The following is a 12616-nucleotide window of genomic DNA, read 5'->3' as shown; positions in this document are numbered from 1 at the left end:
GGCCAGTGTCCAGGGGCCACTGAGTACTGGTTTGAGGGGCTGTCAAGAGAGCAGCTTTACCTTGGGACCTCAGTACCAGGGTTTCTCAGAGAAATACTGCCAGCCTTAAACTGATGTTGAAGAAAATGATGGTGTAGTAAAAAAAAAAAAAGTAATAAGGAAAGACAGTAATGGCCTTTACTATGTGCCAGCCTAGGCCAGACAGAATTGTGCAAAGTAAGTTTTTGTATCTATAATTTAGTTTAATAGGTATGTAGTGTAGATCCCAGGATTCTGTTGCATGAGATTAAAACTGTTGTACATTTTAAATGCTTCCAGATGGAAAGGCCTTAGCCAGAGCCAGGGAAATGGGAGGAAGGTTAGAGAGAAGAGGAGGAGCAACCTGAATCAGCCACTACGGAGGGGTGCAGAGGAAACAAGATGGGAACGGGGGACCCCCCCCTCATCCCCAGCCTTGGAGCTGAAAGTCCTTCTCCTGGGTGGTGGTGATAAAGTCAGTCCCTAGAGAAATGGCTAGAAGGCTTCTCTTGGGAGCCCAGAAAGCCGGGGGAATTTATTTAAACTGTCTAATAAAGAACAACTGAATTCCTTCCTGTCTATTCCCCACCCTGACTCCTGGCTTTCTAACTCTGCCTTCCTAAGAACATTCCCGGGTTAGGTTTCATCTTTGCTAACTAAACATGGATCTTAATTTCACGTTTGGATTCTAAATTTCAAACCCAGCTTAGTCTGGTAGGTTAAACAGGTTTGTGGGTAGGGGCGGAGGTGGGATGGTGTGATTTAGTTCTAAGAAAAAGGCCCAAAAATCTTCTTGGAAATCAGCATTGTTCCCTTCATCATTGTAGTTCCTAACTTGATTTGATGAGTTAAAATAAAAAACATATGGATCAGATTTATGTCAAAAATGCACAGGGGTTTAAAAATTAGAGAAGGGTTTCTAGCCATACACATTTTCAGTTAAAGTGAACACAGGGCCCTGGAAGAACCTGGAGTTTGCCAGACCCGCAGAGTCAGCCGCCAGGTTTGCTGAGCCTCCCTCATATCTCCTGAGGCCCAAGGCAGGGATTTCTGGCCAAGGACTTAATTCCACAAGGCCCCTGCCAACCCAGCACAGTCTGATCGAGGGTGGGAGGCGGTTTGATTCGCCTTGTCTACCGCCCCTTGTTTTCTCCGTGTAGCAGCGGAAGATGCAGCCTCTCGCCATGTAAGAGCAGTGGCCCAAGCCAGCTCTCCCAGCCTTTGCTCAATGAATCTCATCACCATTCACTTCTTTTACTCTGTCTATCCTAAGAGAGAGCAAGTGGAGAAGGAAAGGACTTGTGGACTGGGCCCCGGAGCCCAGCCCGCCCACCTTCCCCCCCGCCCCCCGCCCCGGCCAAGTCCCGCACGCGCATCCGGTCATGGTGTTCAGGCGGCGTGGCCCAGGCCTGCAGCCCGAAACGCCGATGTTCTCCTCCAGCCTCAACAGGCCCGCCCTGGAGCTGCGATTCCTTGTAATGTCACCCCTGCTTTGTGGCCTCCACTCCCAGGCAGTGCTGTGGCCTTTAGCTCCCTCCAGTTTGGGCTCTCGGAGGAGCGTGGTCTTTCTCTGTGTGGGACCAGCTTCACAAAGCCGCCCCCTCCTCCCGCCTCTGCCAGGATGAGGCACCGGAGGCCTCCGGCTTCATTGTTCTTCTCTGTGGTGTTCAAGGTTCCTGTCGGCTGTTTTTTATGACTCCAGTTCACTCAGTTAGCTCATGCTCAGTTTTCTTCATCTAGATGTTATTTTTCCTTTCATCCAAAACAACCTTCCCTAAAAGAAGGAAGACCTTAAACGCTAGTCAGTATCTGAGTTCCTTCGTTCAGCCTACTCTTCCCTTTTCTTCGGGGGGTGGATGGGGATGTGGGGGGTGAAAATGCCTATACTGACAAAGTGCTAGGAAAAGCAAACAAGAACATCTGTGGGACTGCCGGGAACAGGGTCTGGCACGCCATCAGAGCGGATCGGTAAGCACTAGCCTGCCTTCCCCACCTTTCTGGAAGGCTTCGTGAGTGGGGAGTCCTGGCATTCACTTCCATGCTAAGAGACCCTCAGTGTTTTGGGGGGATCCCCTGTAGTCTCCCATACAAATTTGAACAATAGTTAAGATCTTACATTGACATCTTAACATTTAGAGTCTTTTGATCCTTGGGAGCTTTTCCCCCAAGCCGAAGTCTGATTTTGGGCAAGAGCATGTTTTATTGCATTCTGTACTTTCTGCAGTCTGGCCAGTTCATAAGAAACAACATGGGGAAATGGCTGTACTGTCTATCTTAAGTGAAACAAAATTGTATATACAAAGAGTGTGATCATAAGTGGGTAAAAGTATACACGTATGCACACGTGTGTACATAAAATTCTTGAAATTTTCTGAAATGGTAGCAGTAATTATCTTTGGGTTGTTGAGGAGAAAATATTGTTTGATGAAGTTTCCTAGATCCCCCAAAATATCTTAGAAGGTGGTGTGCCCTCAGACTGGTAATCAGTGTTGGCTTCCAGCTCTCTCTCTTCACTTGCTATGTGAAACTTACTTTACCTAAATCTCAGCTTCCTCTTCAATCAAAAGAGGGCAATGGGGTTGTTATACCTAGGAATCTAAGGAACAAATTAAATGTTATATCTAAAGTACTTAGCATAGACTCTTGCATAATAAATATTAGCTCATAGTCCCCTACCATCAAGACCACAAAATTTCACTGGCTCTTCACATAGAGATCATGAGTCCAATAGTGTTTACTGAGTAGAACAGTGGGAAACATGCCCTCAAGGAATTAGAATTTTGGGCTAGTTGAAGGTGAGACTAAGCCAAAGAATAGTAAGCCATAAACCCTGTAATTCTTGTTTCCTGAGAGACTAGGGAAATTCAGAGAAGGGAAAGAGAACTGTGCGATCAAAAGGAGGACAAAAGGAAGGAAGCGTGGGGGGTGTCCGGAGTGCAGTAAAACTTACCTGATGGGATCGCTGAGTTGGGAAGATGAGCTTGACGGGGCTATTTAGCCATCATAGAGCTGACTGTTACGGAGGGCTGGACCCAAGGCGGCAGAGAAGGTCTTCAGCAAGGGACACAGCATCAAAAATGTGGCAGCGGGAGCCTTGGCCTCTTACAGCATCTAGATGGAGAGAGGCCAGCAGGAAGGCCGCGGCAGCCCTGAGACTGTGGGGCAGCGGGGAGCTGAGCCGGGCAGGGACTCAGAAAATCAAAAGGGGGCAACCTTGAGAGACATTAAAAAAAAAAAAAAAACATGTGACAAAAACTAATGGCAGATGATTTAGTGGAAGAAGTAGCACAATTTTTTAAAAATTAAAGATAAACTTTGCTCTCTAGTCTATGAGAGAGGTTGTTGCCTGCTGGGGTTTGAAGCAGAAAAATAATTTTATGCCTTTTCCCTCCAAGTTCTCTGAACTAATTAAAAAAAAAAAACAGACACAGGAGTGTGGGATGAAAATAACTTATAGCCAATATAAAGTCAGACTGGAAACCAGAGTTTGGATTTAAGATGAAAATGGACTTCTTACTCCTCTCCTCCAGCTCCCAAATTAAATTTACCACCAGACCCCTGTGGGTTCTCTTCCTGCACCCCACAGAGGGAGACTTTCCTAGTGCTGCTTGCGGGTAGGTAGGGACCAAGGGGAAAGTTCCAGAGGGCTCAGTGTCCCGTGGCCCATCTTACCAGCCCTGCAGGGAGAGAGGGCACAGAAGTGTTAAGTCACAGTGCCTTTGTGCCCTTGTGACTGTTAGACAGCCTCAAGACTTACAGGCCCAACAGGACAACTTATTTTTATCCTTCGTAGTTCTCTGGACTGACTGGGCTCAGCAGGGGTTTCCCATGGAGTCTCTCACACACTCACAGTTGGCTCAGTTGGAGCGGGTCACCTTAAGATGAGATGGCTGGGAGTCCCAAATGGCTCGCTCACAGGGCTGGCGGTTGGTGGGGCTCTCAGATGAGAGTTCGGCCGAGGCAGCTACACACAGCGTGTCTTTGTGGTTTCAGCTTCTCAGCCCAGCAGCTGGATTCTGCACAAAAACATCTGAGACTCAGTGGTTCAAGAGTTTCACGAGCTACCAGGTTTTTTAAAGATCTAGACTTAGAAGGCCCAGAACTTCACCACTGCCACCTTCTACTGGCCACAGAAATAAGAAGGCCAGTCCACGTCTGAGGAGAGGGGAACTGAAGTCCACATCTTGATGGGAGCGGCAGCATGCATGCGTGTACAGGGAGGGAGGGAGGGTGGCCCATCTTGGAGCCACTGCCTCAGCCTTCCTGTAGAAGTGCCCTCCCTGCTGTGAAATCTTCAGGATTAGATAAACTGTCTAATCTGTCTTTCCAGTGCAAACTAATGTAAGTTGATGAGTTAGCTGTTTACTCAGTTAAGAAGTCTAGTTTGTAGTGTAGTGGCAGGTGCACAAAGAAACAAATTAAACACAAATATCAGGGCCCTTCACTTGGACCTGTGCTTATAGAGTTCTGGCTGTTGCTGAGAAACAAAGAATATTCTAGATGGGGAGAGGAAGCAAGGTTACAATAAGGAATCATTTCTCTTTTATTTATTTTTTATTGAATTATAGTTCACATTAGTATCTAAGTCATAATTATTTCTGTATTCTTTTTCATAAAGAGAGCCCCCCAAGTTGTATAAACTTCAGGCCTCACAAACCACACATCCCCCTGGTCAAAAGGAAAATGATGACTTCTAAGAGAAGTTTGACAGGTTTTTTCTCCCCGGTTTTATTGCGATTTAATTGACATATAATATTGTGCAAAATAAAGGTATGTAACATTGTCGATTTGACACACTTACATAATACAAAGTGATCACTGCCATAGCTAGCGTTCTGTCACATCACATAATCACCATTCCTTTTTTTTTGTCTGAGAACATTTAAGCTTTACTCTGTTAGCCACATTCAGGTACATTAGACAGTATTATACAGTTGACTCTTGCAGAACACTGGTTTGAAATGCACAGGTTCACTTATATGTAGATTTTTTTCAGTATGTTGGAAAATGTTTTAGAGATTTGCGACAATTTGGAAAATTTTTTCTCACTTTATTGTAAGAATATAGTTTATAATACAACATACAGTATGTGTTAATTGACTGTTACTCGTAAAGTTTCTGGTCAACAGTACGCTATTAATAGTTAAGTTTTTGGGGAGTCAAAAGTTATACACAGATTTTAGACCGGGTTGGAGGCTGGTGCCCCTCACACCCACGTTGTTCAAGGGCCAACTGCATACAGATTATGAATATGTTTTTTATATACAGTGTATATATATTATACACTATTACAGATTATATGTAACTGTGATCATCATGCTGTACTTTACATCCCCAGAACTTACTCTATTCTATGAGTTCACTTGATTGGCCGTTTTCTTAATCTCCCTTCCAGTCCACATGTGTGGAATGTCTCAAGTATCTGTCTCCTCAGTTGGGGTGAGCACCTTTAGGGGCTGTACTGGCCCCTCCCACCACCACCTGGCTCAGTGCCAGGCAGCAGGTTAAGGATGCTACTCGCCTGACTCTGCTGGAACACAGGTCTGCTGAGACCTGGGCTGCCTGCTACCAGAATAACTGCAAACACTGAAAATGGCCGAGGCGGGGGCAAAGCACATGTTAATACAGAAGCTGCTTCATTTGGTTCTGGTACCATCTGACCTTCATTGTAGGAGAAACTTCATAACTTAGCCTGTCCACCTATCTCTAATGCTCAAGTCAAACTTCAAAAATCACTTGTGTGCATCTGTGTGCCATTCATGTAGAGTGTTCTTTATGGGAAGTAACCCACTATTGGAATAAAACCAGAACTTGAAATTTACTTTGACATAAAAAATCAAGCTGGCAACTCAACACGCAAGGGAAGTCAGTCTGTATATTGTGTCAAATATTTCTTCTCATTGGAGATTATTTATCTCTCATTCCCTCCTGAAAAACTAGAGTGTTTCAGTGTGCAGTATATATTCTTTGCATTATTATCTTAATGCATATAGGCATAGTTAGAGAAGTCTGTTAAAAAATGCAAATCACTGGAATCTGCTTCTTGCAAATCTGAATCACTAGGTCTAGAGTGGATCCTAGGAATTTTCACATTTTTAGACAGTCCTGAAGCAGGTGACCCAAAGGCCACTCTTTAATAATACTGTCATAAGCTGTTCTTTATTGTGCTTCACAAATTTCAGTTTTATATTCTGAAATAGGTTTATGATACATCCATGCTCTGGTCCTGGATTGCATGATTCATTCTTACAATGCATGCGGCTCAGTGCCAGGCTGGTAGGGTCAGAACATACCCGATTCCCCATGTGAACACAGGTCTGCTGAAGTCTGGGCTGCTTGCTACCAGGGTAACTGCAAGCTGTAGGGCTGACTTTGCCACCCAGCAGGCACCCTACAGCTCACCAGGGGGACTGTGTCTCCTCTTCCAAGGCAAAATATGCAGTAACTGGCTCTCTTGCCCTGAAATCCTGCTATTGGGAGAAGAGTCCCATGAAGTAGTGACACACTGTGGTTACGTTCAGTCCCAGTGACCAGAAGTAGCAACTACATGAATCAAGAGTAGCGGTCATTTTCTCATTCACATATCTGGTGACCATGTGACCCATCCACTCGACCAGGGCATTTTTGAGAGTCAGTGGGGACACTATTAATAATTATGCTGGGAAAAAGGCACAAACCAAAACCACCTCAGGCAGACACCCCACCCTGCCTCCTAAATGGATCTGACATGATTCATCTACACTGCACACACATACCTTCACTCACAGGCTGGGATTTCTTCTGAACCCTACCTCTAAAAGGGACATTTTAATGAAAACAGTTTTTCCTCAGATGATTAATGAGCTAGATTCATGCCTAATTGTTCACTGATTCATTCAATGAGCCTTTGATTTAGTGGTGAACAAGCCATTGGAGGCCCGGAGGAGGAAGCAGATCATGGGAGTGGCCAGCAGGTAAAGGAAGTCCCTCCCTACAGCTCACCTCCCTGGGCTGTGAAGTACTGCCTCATGGAGAGAGAATGGAAGGCTGATGCCATAGCAGGCAGGCATCTGGGTACAACCTCAGGCTCTCTACATACTATTTTATCTGATTTAGAAACCTTTTCAGCTATTAGATTGGATCCACCCTCAAAAGTTAAATGCTTACATTGTCTGTAGACTGTAAACCCTCAAGAATATCTGTGGTATACTTCAGATATTAAATGATGCCCACAGCCGACCAACCAACTCCTTTGGGGTAGCATGAACAGCCAGCATACTTACCATGCCTAAATGTCATTTGATTCATTTGCAGTCAAGTGCTCTGAGGTCATGTGGTCAGCCACATCGAGGTTTAACTCATCCTGTGAAGCAAGAGTCAGAGCATGTTAGAGCCATAAGGAGCCCAGTGGCCACTCAGTCCTAACCTTTCATCTCACAAAGGGAGACACTGAAGGTCAGAGAAGGCATGGGCCATCCCTCATCACTGCCCAGCAGAAACCCAGTGCCAGAGCCAGATCAAACTGCGGAAGGCACCCAGCACGCCAGCCTCTCCCGCGTCCCCCAGCTGTAGCCCTTGCTGTTCTACATGGAAGGCAGAGGATGGCCAACTTGGCCCTGACACTGTCTGATTGTCTGATGAATCATCACTTCTTCATTCAGTCTTCCCAGCAAGTGGTCACCAGACTTTGTAAACATGAATGACCAAAGTGGTTTTGCGTAGCGACTGTGGGGCAGACGTGGGTCTCAGGGTCTCACACCCAAGTCTTCTGCCATCACATGCACTGGACGTCTCGTGACACTGCCTAGCGTAGACAGATGCACAGCAGAGAATTTGGACGTAATCTTGGTGGCCATGCCAATACTGAATTAATCTATGTGGTTTATAGGACTGCATGCTGGAGTTTTATTTTCTTCTGGTGCAAGTGCCATAGATAGAGCTTTCAGGTCAGCCACATGGGACAGAAAGGAGAAGACTGCGTTCTCCTTACTTTCTACCACCTACTGGCAGCTTTACCTTAAGAACTACCTGGCTTTTCTGCCAAGAACACTAGTGAGAGAACCAATCAGTGTATTTTAACTGACACTTGGAACTGAACCCCAGGCCCCTTGTGCCCACTCGTGCCCATTCCTTTCACCAGCTGGCATACTTTCAGGTCTAGCACCCTGACATCAGTATAAAAACATAACAATTGCATATAGTGTATTAGGATTTGTAGTTTTCTTCCACATTACCTCACTTGCTCCTTATAACAGCCTTGTGAGAGGCAGAGCAGAGCAGGTGTAACTTCTTTTTCTTTTTCTTTTTCTTTTTTTTTTAGTTTTTAACAGCGATTTCAGTAATGATAAAATTGAGAGCTAAAGAAAATAAATGGCCTGTCGCAGGTCCCAAAGCTGGCTGGAAGCAGAGGCCCTGAAGTGAGGGCTTCTAGACAAAGACAGGCTTTTTGTTCCTCCAGAATGCCAGGCCTGAGTGGTATGAGCTCATTGCTGTATGCTTGAATACTTAAAGGGAGAAAGGTTTGGAGAATTAGCTGAGCTGATGAAGATGTAAAAGCAGTGAGGACAACTTAGAAAATGAGGCGAGATTTGACAAATGGAAGAATTGATGGATTGTTTTTTAAATAGCTTTAAGAAGCAAGCATCAGCTTACCGTAGCATGAGCTCTCTTAACATGCCTCCAAAATTTCATCAGTAATAGAGCAAAGAGGTGAACACATTAGACCAGCGCTGAAGCAGCAGCCTGCGACTGAGGACTGAGCGGGGCGCCACAGTGAGCGGCTCGCCACAAGCCTCTGCACAGTCGGTGCCGGTGTTGGCATTCGAGGTGCCTGTAAGTGCTCCGAGGCCGAAGGCCCTGTGAGCAGTCAGCACGTCAGCACTTGGCTCACTCGGGCACATTAGCCAGGCTCTTGTGTGCCCCAGACTCCTGCCTGCTCCTTCCCTAACTGTGTGCTTTGTAGCAGCTCCAGAGCAAGGGAAGGGAAGGAAGGCACTGCTCCTCTGCATTTGGTAACTGGGAGTGGGAGAGTTAACAAGCTGAATCTTTTCAGTAACCATGAGATTAGGGGTCTTCTGAATGTATCTCCTGTTGAATTCCCCTCTCCCCCTCTCCCCCCTGCTTCCCATTTATTCTTTGTCTCAGCAAGTATGTCCTGAAGATCTGTTGTGATTTACACAATGAAAAATAGTGCTAGGCCCACAGAAGAAATGCAAAATAGCATCTCTGGCCTCCAGGAGTTGAATTTGGAGGGGGACGTAAGATGACCAGCTCACTGGGTGCTCCTTGTGAGCAGCGCAAGGGTAAATGTCCGGCAGGGAGCTCCTCCCCTTGGTTACTGAGTGGCGACCAGAGGCTCGGCTCTGGGCCCTGTTTGAGGACAGAAACAAATGGGATGACTCAGGCCTCACCACTAGAGCTGGGGGCCTGAGGCAGTGTTTCCCAGGTGAGGTGCCCGCAGCACTTGGCGTTGGAGTTACCTGGCCATTGTTTAAGAGGCTGAGGCATGGGCTCAGATCTACACAATCAGAATTTTATAGGTAGACCCTCAAATCTTAATATGTTAGCATCCCAGGTGGTTTGTAAACACATTAAAGTTTAAGAATAACTAACCTTGCAGAAGAGACAGGCAGGCGGACCCATTCTGTAGTGCCGTGTGTGCCGACATGAAAGGATTGTGGGACTGAAGAAAGGCGGCTGCACTGTGGGCTTCCGTGGGGTCACTCTGGCATAAGTGGGGGGCACACACCCCCAAACCCCTCTTCTTTGCTACCAGTCTAACGCTGTGTCCACACACTCGATCCTGAGGACTGGCAGGCCCTGAAGGGGCGGGGAGGCACAGGAAGGGGCCTGTGGGGAATTGCCTCACTGATGCAGACCTCTGTTGAAATGGCGCCCTCCGGGAGAGGCCCTCCGAACTCCGCCTGAAGGACTCTCTCGCCCCTCTCCTTCCCCTGCCTGAGTTCTCTTCAGAGCACCTCTCCTCTTCTGACACTGCAAGTCTTGTGTGTGTCTGTCTAGTCTTAGTTTAGAGGCTGGGAAGAACTTTGTCAGTGTTTGTTCACAGCTGCATGCTCAGGGCCTGGAAAAGTGCTTGGCTTATAGTAAATACTCAGTAAACAGGTAATGAAGGCCCTAAGGTGGCCAGTGGACCCACACAGGCCCAGGTTCTCAGCTGCTCAAATTTTATTGCTCTGAGAAACAGCAAGAATCTCAAGGATTCCTGTGGTCTTTCTCTCCCCTTCATGCAGACTGGAAATGCATGAAGGAGCCCCTAGAACCCGGGCCATGTTCTCCAGCTCCCCTCAGCCCCCCTTCAGAGGCGACTGTGCAGTATGCCCCTCCCTCCTGGCGCCTGCAGAAACTCTTCCTGATGGCTGCATCCTGGGGAGCCTCAGAGCCCATTAGTTTGATGTGAGGTTTCCCAGAGCATTAAGAAGCTATTTAAGGAATTGCACAGGGAAGTGTGGGGAGGTGAGTGTGGCCTCATTGAGGAGGGCCAACAGCAGCCCCAGGGAGGGCAGGCCAGGCCCCTGGAGCCCTTGCGCTGGGGAGGGTGGGCGTGCAGCGCCCTGTCTTGACAGCAGTCCAGTCTTCTGAAAGCATTTTCACAAAACGCTCTGCATCACAAGTTAATGTACAAGACGCAAGTTGTAAGTGGAAAGTTGGCAAAGTCCTTTGGAAATTGGCTAAAGGGCAGGAAACAGAGGGTTGCAGTAAAAACCTAGAAGGATGTTAATTGGGGAGAGCCAGAGGGAATAGGGTTGAGACCAGCTTTTTATTATTTACATAAAAATTATTTGGAGGATGGTATTGAAAAGGATTTTCATGTTAGCTAATGAAGTAGCATCAGAGACGTGAGTATGGAAATGTGAGCAGTAGAATTAGGGAATGATCAGCTCACCGACAGAGTTGAAGAAGAGCGCTTGCTAACATATTCCTATTTATCAGCCCACACCCGTTCTGTTGGCCAGATTTCCACTGGAGTAGTCAGAAGGACCATTTCAGCTTAAACAACTCACATCACTGCATTTTGGGGGCCAGCAGAAGGCATTGCAGAGGTTCTGGCACCCCACACACAGGGTGGGCCAGAAATGATGTTACCTTCAGACCTGGAAACCTCTCTTGTAGAAGGACCTGGAAGGCAGATGGAATCTCCTATTTAGCTACAAGCATAAGCCTGGGCTGCCTGACATCCACATCTCTCCACCTCCCTTATCATTTTTAATCCATTGAAGCTCAAATTATCACAGAAATATACTGCAGATAATGCCCCAAAGAGAAGCTAGCAGGCTGTCCTGAGCACAGGGTCTGTGCAGGGGCAGCCACAGTGCAGTGAGCCTGGGCTTGAGGTGAGGAGTCTAAGGGTGGCCGTTTGCTGTGTCTAAAGCCCACTGACGGGGTCATCTGTGTGGGCATCATGGAGGTGTCCTTGTTTGCAAACCCAGCCCAGTGGGAGGACTCCTGTCCCGCCGTGCTGTTCAGCATGTGGTCCCCGGGCCTGCAGCGTCAGCTCCACGTGGGAGCTGGTTAGAAATGCAGCCTCTCAGGCCCCACCCCACAACACAGATTCTGCGGCGTTTTATTCACAGGATTACCAGCTGATAACCATGCACATTAACATTTGAGACGTGCTGCTCTAAGCCACCCAGGAACCACAGGGAAAAAGGAACGGGGATTTGATTACTTCTGTAGAGTGAAAACCAGACTACTTGAGCTCAGTGGTGTGAGGATAGACTTCTGGCATTTGGGGTTTCCTGGATTGCTGTAAACATAAGATCCCCCTCTTGTTTTCTTTAATTTGGCCTCAGAAGACACAGTGCTTTCTCTAGAAGCACTTGACTTATGCCAAAGTGAACATGCTTTTTGAGAAAATGTTAAAAACCATCCAGTATACCCCCTGAGTGCCCTTCTCCTGAGTGTGAGCCATGTACTGGACCCTTAGCTAATTGCTATCTAGTTTGCGGGCCACACAGGCCTGGCACCTAGAGGCTGCTTTTCATTTGAGCTCATTTTCAAAAACTGCACAGGTATGTGTGGAATATATTGCCATATTATTCTGCTGTTCATAAGCTGTTAGTACACTGGCCTGGACAAAGTTATTAAAATATAGAGGGTTTGGCTTTCAAAGATGTGGATTTGAGCAGTCTGTAGGCCTCTTCAAATTGTATTGTCTCTGAGAGATGACACAACGATGATTGTGTGATGGGGCACAGGGACACTTACCCTGTGCCTTCCTCCCTGACCCCTTCCCCTGGCCTGCAGCTTCCTCTCAGACCGATTTTATTTATTTAATTTTTCATTAAGGTATCATTGATATACACTCTTACGAAAGTTTCACATGAATACATTTTGGTCACTACATTCACCGATGTTATCAAGTCCCCCTCACCCCCAGTGCAGTCACTGGCCATCAGTGTAGTGAGATGCCACAGAGTCACTACTTGTCTTCTCTGTGCTACACTGTCTTCCCCATGATCCCTCCCACACCATGTGTACCAATCATAATACCCCTCAATCCCCTTCTCCCTCCCTCCCTACCTACCCTTCCCCACCCCTCCCCTTTGGTAATCCCTAGTCCCTTCTTGAAGTCTGTGATCCTCTCAGACCAATTTTAGAG

The 12616-nt window shown here is 46.9% G+C and overlaps 1 protein-coding gene across 2 annotated transcripts in view; it reads left to right on the top strand.

Moving 5' to 3' along the window:
• The window catches only part of PPM1H (protein phosphatase, Mg2+/Mn2+ dependent 1H), a 275244-nt gene that overhangs the window by 239931 nt on the left and 22697 nt on the right, over positions 1–12616 (top strand). The window lies entirely within an intron of this gene.

Source organism: Manis pentadactyla, chromosome 10 (genome assembly GCF_030020395.1).
Source record: "Manis pentadactyla isolate mManPen7 chromosome 10, mManPen7.hap1, whole genome shotgun sequence".
NCBI lineage: Eukaryota > Metazoa > Chordata > Mammalia > Pholidota > Manidae > Manis > Manis pentadactyla.
The sequence above is the reverse complement of the archived record's forward strand: the minus strand, read 5'-3'. Positions and strand labels throughout refer to the sequence as shown.